Below are 10829 nucleotides of genomic sequence, written 5' to 3'. Positions count from 1 at the left end.
AGAAAAGACCTGTTTTCAAATCTTGGCTCTGTTGCCTACAAGCTGGGTGGCAGGGCTATGTCATTTAATCTCTCTGAGACTCAGATATAGCAGGGATAATAATAGATGAAGAAGTATTTCCCTTGAAGAACTGTAGCTCATATGCGACCTTGTGTCCAGAGCTTCACAAATTTTAAACTGTTATGTAAAGCCAGTTATTTTAACCCAGAGATCTCTGCTCTCCAGGGTATATACTGCAAGGAGGTTGAAAGACAGAAGGACAAGATGCCAAAATATGACAGAAGCAATTTTTGTAGTAATAAAGTGAAAGGAGAGTAGATACCCATAGATTGGGGAATGTTTTCAACAAATGGGAACACATACTTTTAATGGAATATTACCATGCCATAAGAAATGACTAATAGGAAGAATTCAGAGGAGCATAGGAAAATGTGTAATAAATTATGGAGAGAACAGAAAGTAGAACTAGAAATGCAATATATACGGTGACTATGATAACAATAATGGAAAGAACGAACAAACAAATAAAATTCTTCAGTACAATATAATTATAATGACCAAACCTGGACCAGAGGAAGGCATAAGAAAAAGCACCTCTCATCCTTCTTTGCAAAGGTAGAGAATTATTCGTGTGCAACACTATATATTCTGTTAGATTTGATTGATGTATTGGTTAGTTTTAACTAAACTGTTTTTCTTTATAACAAGGATGGTTAACTGGGGAAGAGAGAAATATTTGGAAATTAAGTTGATCTAAACATTTAAAAATCAATAAAATTAATTTTCAATAAAGGTGATTATTATTACAATTATTAATAAGTGCAACAGAGATTTATGGTCCTTGAGAGAGAACCTCTCACCTGAATTTGTCTTTCAGGCCAGCAGAAGAACCTTTGTTATTTGTTAAGGAACCAAAAACTCAGACCTTTCAGTTACAAAAGCAAAGTACATGAAACAAATCAATTCTCTGTACAGCCCAGCCATTTTCAAAGGAAATGTGAGTTAGCCTATTAATGTTTCTATTTCTTTAGGAGGTCATCAAATCACTGTTTGGTAAGACTTTTTTTAAGAAACTACTACCTCATTGGCCACTGTTGATTTTTTTCAAGGTCATAGTCACTTGTCCATGGTAGGTTTTCAAAGCCACTCTTTGGTTTAATGGAAAGCACCAACAGGGACAGACAGTGCTCCATCCTGCTGATGGGAGAGGATGGTGGATTCCAGGAATGATGAAACAAGACAAAGAAAAGAGTGCATCACCCCCTCCAAAATGGAAGATGAAGGGATACTGCTCTGCAGAGTCAGGGATGTTTTCTTTGTCATTTGTAACTGCTCTCTGAGAAGCACAGCTTTGCAATAACAATGATTTAGCACATTACCCAGCTCACAGTGTGAGCTTACAAACATAGCATGTGGTCTGCACTAGCGACATCTGGTGGTTATGGTTTAAAAGGCCAGATGAAGCCGAATTGGCGTTATCTTCATCATCATGACCCTGCTTCTCCAAATGCACCATTAGGTTTGCAGTATGTGTTGGATCCAATTGTCCCAATGGCAAATGACAATCCTGGCTCTCTCAAGGACGTGGTTACTGTGAGTATTCACTTTGGGCAAGGTGCAATATAATTCACGTGAGCTTTTATCTGAAATTGGGGAGAAAAAAGAGATGTAAGTTATTAGAGGGAAGAAAAATAAAGGATGATTGACAATTGGAAAAGACATCTTCAAATATTTTCTTCTGTGATTCATTATTTTTCTCTTTTGATTCTGATACTCCAACCTCTCATAGTTTGTCACTTTCAAAATCATTTATTTGTTTCTTCCTTCTATCCCTAGAGATAAGTAATCTCAAAGAAAAGAATCCCATTCCTATGGTTTTGTACAATAATCCAGCTCTTTTGTTTTATAAAGATGTTGTGAATTCTTTGATTTGAATGTCCCAACAACCTCTCTCCCTATTTTCCTTCATTCCACAAATAATTTCTTCCTAATAATGCCATTCACTCTCACACATTTTTCAGATTTTTTTTGGATAATCTGTTTATGAAAATCTATAATGAATCAGAACACACCAAAATTATGCCCCAGACATCAATGAATATCTCCTTCTCCTTTTAGAGATAATAACATGATTTTATTTCTATTATCTAACAAAACCATATATGTATAATATGCATACAAAATACCAAATTAAATTCCCCCTGGGGCAATAGAAATAATAATATAATTCAGTGAACATTTATTTATTAAGTATCTACTATGTGTCAGGCACTGAGGATACAAAGAGAAAAAGACATTTTTTTCTGCTGTCAAGGAACTTAAATATAACTGGGGGAAATAACATGTATATAGACAAATGCCTAGTAACTTGAAGGAGAGATGCCAAGATTTTTTTTTTACATTTATATTTTATCTTTAATAAGAATCCCAGAACTTTATTGGAGCACCTCCTGATTCATTATCCACTATACTTTATATGACTCCCTTTTTAACCCCAAGATGAAACATATAAGACACATGATTTGTATTCTCTGGCAGCATGTTCTATTGTGTGATACAAAAAGCAGTGACATGGCAGAATAACAAAATGTAAGCTTCTTAATTTGTACCCTCACTGCTTAGTACACACTGAATGTCTGGCACATAGCAGACACTTAATAAATTCCTGAGGGTTGATTAATTGAGTCAGATTTGAATTCTAGTGCCATTTCTCCTACTATCTAATTATGTGATGTTGCACAAGAGTCTTTCTGGGCCTCACTTTCCCCCTGCATCAAATGAAGGGTTGGCCTAGATTAAGGGTTCTTCACTTAGGGGTCCACAATAAATGTCAGGGGGTCTGTGAAATTGAATGTAGAAAAATGCATCTTTGCTTCAATATAACTTATAACCTTTTAAATCCTATATATTTATTTTATACATTTTAAAACATTTTTAGAAGGTCATAGAAGTTACTAGACTGTCAAAGAGGTCCCTGACACTCACAAAAAGAGGGTTAAGAACTCTTGGGCTAAATGATCTCTCTTCCAGATTTCTGATTTAAGCCCTCATTTTATGGTATGCTGACTTAGCTTTGTCCTGCTATCCTCTTCCTTCTTAATATATCGAAAAATATTTAGTACTAATTGATCATATATCTAACACTCTACTGGTTCCGTTAAAGATTCAACAGGAAGAGACATGATCCCCACTCTCAAGGAACTTACAATATAGTTGAAGAAGCAACTCTAATATGAAGAAAAAAACAAGTGATGTGAGTTTACCATTAATTCCTACATTGTGTGGTAGAAGTTAAGGAGATAAAAGTTCAGAGTTCAATAATGGTAGGAGTAATCAGTAAAGGCTCTTTTGGGGAGGGAGATCTTGAAGAATGGGCAAGGTTTACACAGATGGAAAGATATATAAAGGGCAGAGGACCTTCTCTGAAGAATGGCATAGAATAGGTGAACTGTCCTGTTTTGCAGTTGATAGAATGGTTAATAACTTTGTACATACTAAAGGGCATGGCAACATCAGCAAAAAGTTTGGATTGGTCCAATGCAAAGCACATTTATTTTGGGATCAGGTTTTGGATTCAAGTCCTGTCTCTGTTGCTTATTTACCATAAGACCTTGGGTATATTATTAAACCTCTCTATGCCTCAGTTTCTTTGTCAAATAAGAGGTATTAACTAGATGGCCTCAAAGGTCTTTTCAAGCTTTAGATCAATGGTTCCCAAACTATTTTGGCCTACCACCCCCTTTCTAGAAAAAATATTACTTAGCCCCCTGGAAATTAATTTTAAAAAATTTTAATAGCAATTAATAGGAAAGATAAATACACCTGTGGCCATTACCACACCCCTGGATCGCTGCAGCACCCACCAGGGGGTGATAGCGCCCACTTTGGGAATCACTGCTTTAGATCTATAGGAACTACTGCACTTTCAATAGATTCTAGATTTCCTAATAAATATCTTCTCTTTCATTTGAGGACAGTTCTAGTGCTATCATCTTTTCATTCTCTGGAAAATAATCACCTAATTAGGCATAAATTCAATTGCAGCAGTAAGGGCATTGACTATCTCCACCTTCCTCTTCTGTTAGACTGCAGAAAGTTGAAGGTAGTTAACCTGATGACACATATTTATGAAGCATATGAAGTTTGTTTTAGGTGTCCTCTTTCCTTCCTCTCAAAAAAGTTTCTAATATAATTTATTCTACATCATTTCCTCTTATGGGCATATCTAGAAGGAATATAGTATAGTAGATCAGACATTGTCTGTAAGACTTGAGTTTGAATCCCCTCTCTAATTCCTCCTAGCCATAGCATGTAAATTACTTGACAGCCCAAAGGAAACTTAATAGAAGCAGTAGTACCTGAGGGGTTATTATGAAGCTTAAATCAGATAATATATGCAAAACATTTTGCCGATTTTAGAGTACTATATAAATCTCAGTTACTTGTATTTTAAACCTTGAGTTTCTCTATGTGGAATAATAGGATTTGTCTCTCATTAAAGACATCAAGGAGCAAATGGAAGAGTCTGGGAATTTTCCATTGTCCCAATATGGCATTCTGCCTACTTGTAAGGACAGTCTTGAAGGTAAACTTAACCTGTTTTAGTTATTTTGGCATAACTGGATTGGAGCAGGAGGAGCAGAGAGAAAAAAGGATCAATAGGAATTAAACTATCTGTATTTTCTCTCTTCAGAAGCCACCTCCCACCTCCCCACTTGTGGAGGCTGAGTTGGGGCTAATCTGACTACAGCTATACAGAGTATGCTTTCTTTTTCTGTGATGCAGGTAGGATGGGGAGAGGTTAGAAAACTTGTGGATGAGATTTATTATGTAAATATGAAGAAAAGTAAGTGAAGCATCTAAAAGATTTGTGATTTTATTTATGTATAGTTTTCTTTTTCCCTGTTTATGGAAATGCTTGTTTTATTTGGCTTTGTAAAATTTGGGGGGAAAAAAGAAAGTCTGTTTTCTGGACTTTTGGTATTTGAGGATCCTATGATCTGAGCATCATCAGTTTCTATCAGGTGCATCCACTGGGATCATGAGCCCATTCAGCCTACCCATTCAAGCAGAGTGTGGGAAATCCTGCTGTTTCTGTTTTCTATATCTTCTCTCATCCTCTTGCCCATCCTTCCTTTCTTCTCTTCCTATAACCCATCTGTCTGTCTGTCTCTCTGTCTGTCTGTCTCTGTCTGTCTCTCTGTCTGTCTGTCTCTGTCTGTCTGTCTGTCTGTCTGTCTGTCTCTCTCTCTCTCTCTCTCTCTCTGCCAGAAAATTAGATATCTGATGCTCAGTGTCAGATTGATGTTTATTCTGAACTTCACATATTATCTCAGTTAATACTTTTGAAAATCTCAGTCAAACTGATATTATGGCTATTACACTGTTATCCCTATTTTTTATAGTTGAAGCAGCTGAGACTCAAAAATGCTAAGTGAGTCATCTGATGTCACATAGATAGTAAAGAGCATAGGCAGAATCTGAACCCAGGATCTCCAATTCCAGAGCTAGTATACTTTCCAATATATCACAATACCTCCTAATTCCATAAACATTTGAGGTATGTGATGTATAGAGCACTGTGTTAGGCATCTAGGGAGAAAAAATGTCAAATAAGATATGGCTCCTATCCACAAGAAGTTTACATCCTTGTTATTACATCCAGCATGTACACAAATACCTATAAAACAAAATAGAACCAAAAAATTCCATTTATGTCATGAACAACTCATAAAAAACTGAGAAGGGGATAAAGTTAGGCGCTTTTGCTAGATCACTGTTAGTAGAGAACAAGTTAAACAGTGTCACAAGGAGCCTGAACACTGGACAATCCAATTAGTATACAGAAGCTTTCTTTGTTAGTAGTAGCTACAAATAATACTAGGAAGTGTCAACTAGCAGCCTGGGGCAGCTGCATGGCATATTTTAAAAGTCAGATCACAAGTTCAGCATCACTGGTGACTGTCAACCCCTCTACATTGTTTCTGTACATACCAAAGTAATTATAGTATCACTGGCATGCATTTCATGGAAGATGGGTTGAGATGGGGCTAAAGAATCAGCTTAATTTTACAAGTTGGACCAGAAACTAGTTGATGAAGGATGAGAATAGGGAGGCTTTGAGGGACTGGAGCTGGCAATAAGTGGAAAAGGACAGATTCAGGAGAAATGAGAGTGAGAAGGGTAAAAGGATAAAAGGATTTGGTCAAAGATAAGAATTCCAGAATTCAAAACCATGGAAGTAGAGGCAATTTAAACTGATGGTACAGTCTAGGATTTAATCAAGCATGTGCTAGCTAAAGCAAATTAGAGACTAAAGTCACTGGAACTAAGTCAGTAGAAGAATCATAAAGCCAGATGAATGAGATGATTATCAATATAGATATTGGAATCTTAAGGATAAGAGCAGGTGATGAAGTAGAGAAAAATCATGCAAGCCAGATATGGAATATCTTGAAGAAGTTGACAGAGTCCTAAAGTCTAGAATTGGAAGAGGCTTTAGAGAATAATTTCTATTCCTCTCATTTTACAGGTGAGAAAATAAACTCCCAGAGAAAATAAAGTTACAATGGAATAAAAATTTGAATCTATATTCTTTGACCCTAATTGCTATTGCTTCTAAAAAGGGAGCTATCCTGTGCATCAATCCACCATTCTCATGATTCCCTATAACAGAACTCCCTTTCCACTACTTCATATGTGTTCTCTTTCATTAGAATATAAACTCTTTGAGAACAGGAATTATTTCACCATTATATTTTAATTTATTGTACTTAGCATTAGAATCTGGCACATACCATATTACTTTTAGGGGTTTAGGTAGCTAGGTATATGTAATCACAGAAATAAAAAAAACAACTCTCTCTCTCTCTCTCTCTCTCTCTCTCTCTCTCTCTCTCTCTCTCTCTCTCTCTCTGTCTCCCCCCTCACCTTTCTCTGTCCCCTTTCTTCTGCATGATGCTATTTACTTTGACTACTTGGGAGGGGTGATGTGTGAATGGATAAGAGCTGTGCACTAGGATCATGAGTATCAAAACAATCTACCTTTTATTTATCATCTTTACTTCTATCTCTTTCTTACCGTGGTCCTCCTTGAAACTAACCTTCATTTTTCATAATTCTTTACCCTGTTTCTATAAAAGAGAAAACTAGAGACAACTTCTTCCCCCGCCCCCCAAAAAATGCTCATTCCCAGTCAAAAGATTTTATGGGTTTTGTGCTTAAAAAACAAACAAACCATTATCTCTAGTTGGAAGCAATGCATATGGGTGGAGGGTGGTATAAGTGCTGATATGTACATACATATAAGAGAGAATTGATTTTGACAGATGGTGACCCAACAATGGTCTGAACTTGGGTGTGAGCTTGGTGACTATACATATTTGTTAAGACAGACTTGTTTGTTTCCTCATAGACACAAAGATAGACAGCTTTGTATAAATCAGCAAGTTTGTCTAGAAGTGTAGCTGAGACACCAATGACCTGTGACTTCACCAGAAAGGGAGTCATAGTAAGGTGGAGTTAAATATCCAATATTGAAGTCATTCTTATTTTTCTACGTGGGAAAGGAAAGGGAGGTTCCCTGTTTTTTGGTTATTGTTGTGTTTTTTTTTTTTTAACAGAAAGTAATAGCAATGGACAAAGTGGAATAGAAATCAGGAAACCCAGTGGGTTCTACTACAAACTAGAATGAACAGATCATTTAACAACTCTGAGGAAGATAGTGTTGTGTAGTGTATAGAATGTAGCATTTGGTATTGGCAAGATTTTGTTGAACTCTTGCTAATAAACCAGCAATAAGTTATGTGACTCTGGGTAAGTCACATAAATGTTTTGTGCCTCAGGATTCATCTAAAAAATGGTGATATTGATAACTATTATCTGCTTCACAGTATTGTTGTGAGGTTTGAAGGAAATAATGTATTAAAGCACTTTATACATTTTAAGCACTCTATAAATGTCCTTTGTTATATTAGTGAGAATTTTGGATGAGTCAATCCTTTGCAACACTGACATCTATATTTAGATTAAAGTTGATTTTAAAGTGATTTAAACTGTTACCTAACTCATGGAATGCTTGACTTGGAATCAGGGAGAATTGTGTTCAAATCCACCTTTGACACATACTAACAGTATGAATCATAGGCAATTCTTTTAGTTTCTCTGAACCTCAAGTAATGTTCTGTGACTTATCTACTGTTATACCACCTAAGTTATATTACATAGTACATATCAATTTGTATACATATCAGTTTCTCTCAGGAGAATGCAAGTTCCTTCAAAGAAGGTACTATTTTGCTTTTGTTCTTGTATTCCTAGCACCTTGCAAATTCAACATGCTTAGGAATAGGAACATGGACTTTTAGCTAGAAAAGACTTTATCTAGCCCAATCCCTTTTTTTTTTCATAGATGAGGAAACAGAAAAAGTAAATGACTTCTCCAGGGTCACACAGCTAACTAGTGTTAGAGGTGAGATTTGAATTTAGTTCTTCTCACACTATACTAGGCTATTAATGTAAACAGACATTTATATACTATTTAACAAAGCTCTGAAAAGTGTTTTACAGACTGGATTAGTTGTTGTTATTGTTGTTGTTGAGTTGTTTCAGTCATGTCAGACTCTTTGTGACCCCATTTTGGATTTTCTTGGCAAAGATACTGCAGTGGTTTGCCATTTCCTTCTCCAGCACATTTTATAAATGAGGAAACTTAGACAAAGGGAATTAAGTGACTTCCCCAGGGTCACACAGCTAGTTATCTGAGCACCGTTTCCAACTAATAAAAACTCATCTTCCTGAATCCAGGCCTGGCACTCCACCCACTGCACCACCTAGCTGCCACAGAGCTTACTGACATGTAGATTATGCTTTACCAAGTACCTTATATCTCATTTGTGATTAGCTTAGGCAGTACAAATATTCTTATTCCATCTTTGCAGGTGAGATACTAGAGCTTCACTGACTTGCCCAAGGTCATACACATACAGTTAGTAAATGGAAGAACTAGGAATAAAACCCAAGTGCCCTGAATCCTAAAGCTGCTGTTCTTTACACTGCACTTCACAAACAACAGTAATGTGGGAGTGAGGGAGGTGATTCCTAGGTAGACCTGGTCTGTGAGAAGTCTACAATTTAAGTTGGATATAGGGACTTACAAGTAAGCATTGCTGTAGAGTAAGGAAACAGAAATACAGTACCCAGGTTCTTTTTCAACTTTATAGTTTTCCCCAAGGCTCAGCTTCTTTAAGCATTGTATGTTGGGTGGAAAGTTCTTCCATTTACTAGTTTCTTCCTTTATAGACATTCACTAACTAGATGATCTGGAGGTTATGAAGAAAAGATGTGTTTTGTTTTGTCCTAAAAAATAAAATAAACTCGAATGCTAGAAGGATCTACGGTTTTGTGATCACAGAGGTTTTCCCTCGTCTCAGATCTCAACCTGGGCGTGCTAGCATTGAAGATTTTTTAAAAAAAGCTAAAAACTTGAAGAGAACTCAGCGAGCATAGAGACCATCTCAGCAAATTACTGAGGAGGAAGCTGGTACTGGAGAAGGTTAAGTGACTTTCTCCAAATTCACCCAAGTAGTGCATTAGGAGATAATCCTAGGAATTTGCCTGAGGCACCTTGAGGTTGGGGGACAAGCTCAGGATCAGAAGCAGAATTTGAACCATCTGACAGCAAATTATTCATTACATCCCCTTTTTTTTCTTAATGCTAGTTGTCAATATTAGGGTTCTAAATGCATAAGAATAATTTACAAAAACACAGTCCCCGCCCCCGTCGGGCTCCGCTCTAGCCACGCCCCTCATTCATACTTCCAGTTTTGCCCGCCTCCTATTCAGATCCGCCTTTTCTCTTAGGCCTCTGCACTCCGGGCAGCGGGTTTAGCCCTTCCCGCACCTAGCTCCGGTTTCTGACGGCCCCGGCCCCCGATTCTGGACCGCCCCGCTCCTGAGGAGGAGGAGGAGGAAGCGGGCAGGGGGCCGGGCCCTGCGGGATGACGTGGCGACGTGCGCAGTGACGGCTGGCGCTCTTGTTCCTCAGCCGAGCGGCGGAGGCAGGAGGACGCGGCCCGGATCCGGACGAGCTCGGTGGACCGGCTAGCCAGCGGCTTGGGAACAGACGCCTGTCCTATCCTTTCCCGCTCCCCGGTCGCCCCCAGGGCGTCTCCACCGGGCCTTCCTCCCTTCCATGCTCGCTTCACTTCCCCGGGTGAGTGCAACGCCGAGCGCAGAGCCGGGCCCGGAGCCCGGGGGCGGCTCCTCCGGCTGTAGCCGCTGTGTTTATGTTATTGTGCCGCCGCAGCCGCCGCGGGGACCCCCTTTTGAGGAAGAGGGTGTGGAGGAGGCCGGGGGGAGAGGCAGGCGCCCCCGCTCTGGGGGGAGGGCGTTCGCTCGGAGACGGGGGGAGGATGCCGGAGGATCTGGAGAACAATAGCGGGGTGAAGGGGGCCAGGAGGGGGAGGGGGCGGAGAGGAGGACCCGAGGGGGAGGGGACGGGGCTGGGGGCTCGGGGATGGGATAGATGAGTCGCTGTTGCGGCCCTACCATCTACACCCCCTTCATCCCCCGGACCGCGGGAGCCTGAGAGCTAGGTGGGTATCTACCTTCTTCGCTCTTTCCCTACCTGCCCCCTCCCTTCTCCCCATCGCGGCGGGCGGCCCCGGACCGCTAGTGTGTGCCTTGTATGTTTTCCATACTTCCATATTGTATTTCCAAACGTCTCGAGGTGGGGGAGAAGTTCTCCAAGACTTTGGGGGAAGGGGGAGATTCGTGTAGTCCTTGAAGGCCGGGACCAGCTAGAGAAGCAGGCTGTGAGCACCTAGTTG

At 39.4% G+C, this 10829-nt stretch overlaps 1 protein-coding gene across 1 annotated transcript in view; it reads left to right on the top strand.

Moving 5' to 3' along the window:
- The first annotated feature begins 10058 nt into the window (after positions 1-10058).
- MAPK8 (mitogen-activated protein kinase 8) overlaps positions 10059-10829 on the top strand; it is a 120363-nt gene continuing 119592 nt past the window's right edge. Inside the window, exon 1 of the mRNA XM_044665780.1 lies at positions 10059-10213. The gene's annotated coding sequence lies outside the window, so the exon portion shown is untranslated. The remainder of the gene's footprint in view (positions 10214-10829) is intronic.

Source organism: Gracilinanus agilis, chromosome 2 (assembly GCF_016433145.1).
Source record: "Gracilinanus agilis isolate LMUSP501 chromosome 2, AgileGrace, whole genome shotgun sequence".
In the NCBI taxonomy this organism is placed as follows: Eukaryota; Metazoa; Chordata; class Mammalia; order Didelphimorphia; family Didelphidae; genus Gracilinanus; species Gracilinanus agilis.
The sequence above is the reverse complement of the archived record's forward strand: the minus strand, read 5'-3'. Positions and strand labels throughout refer to the sequence as shown.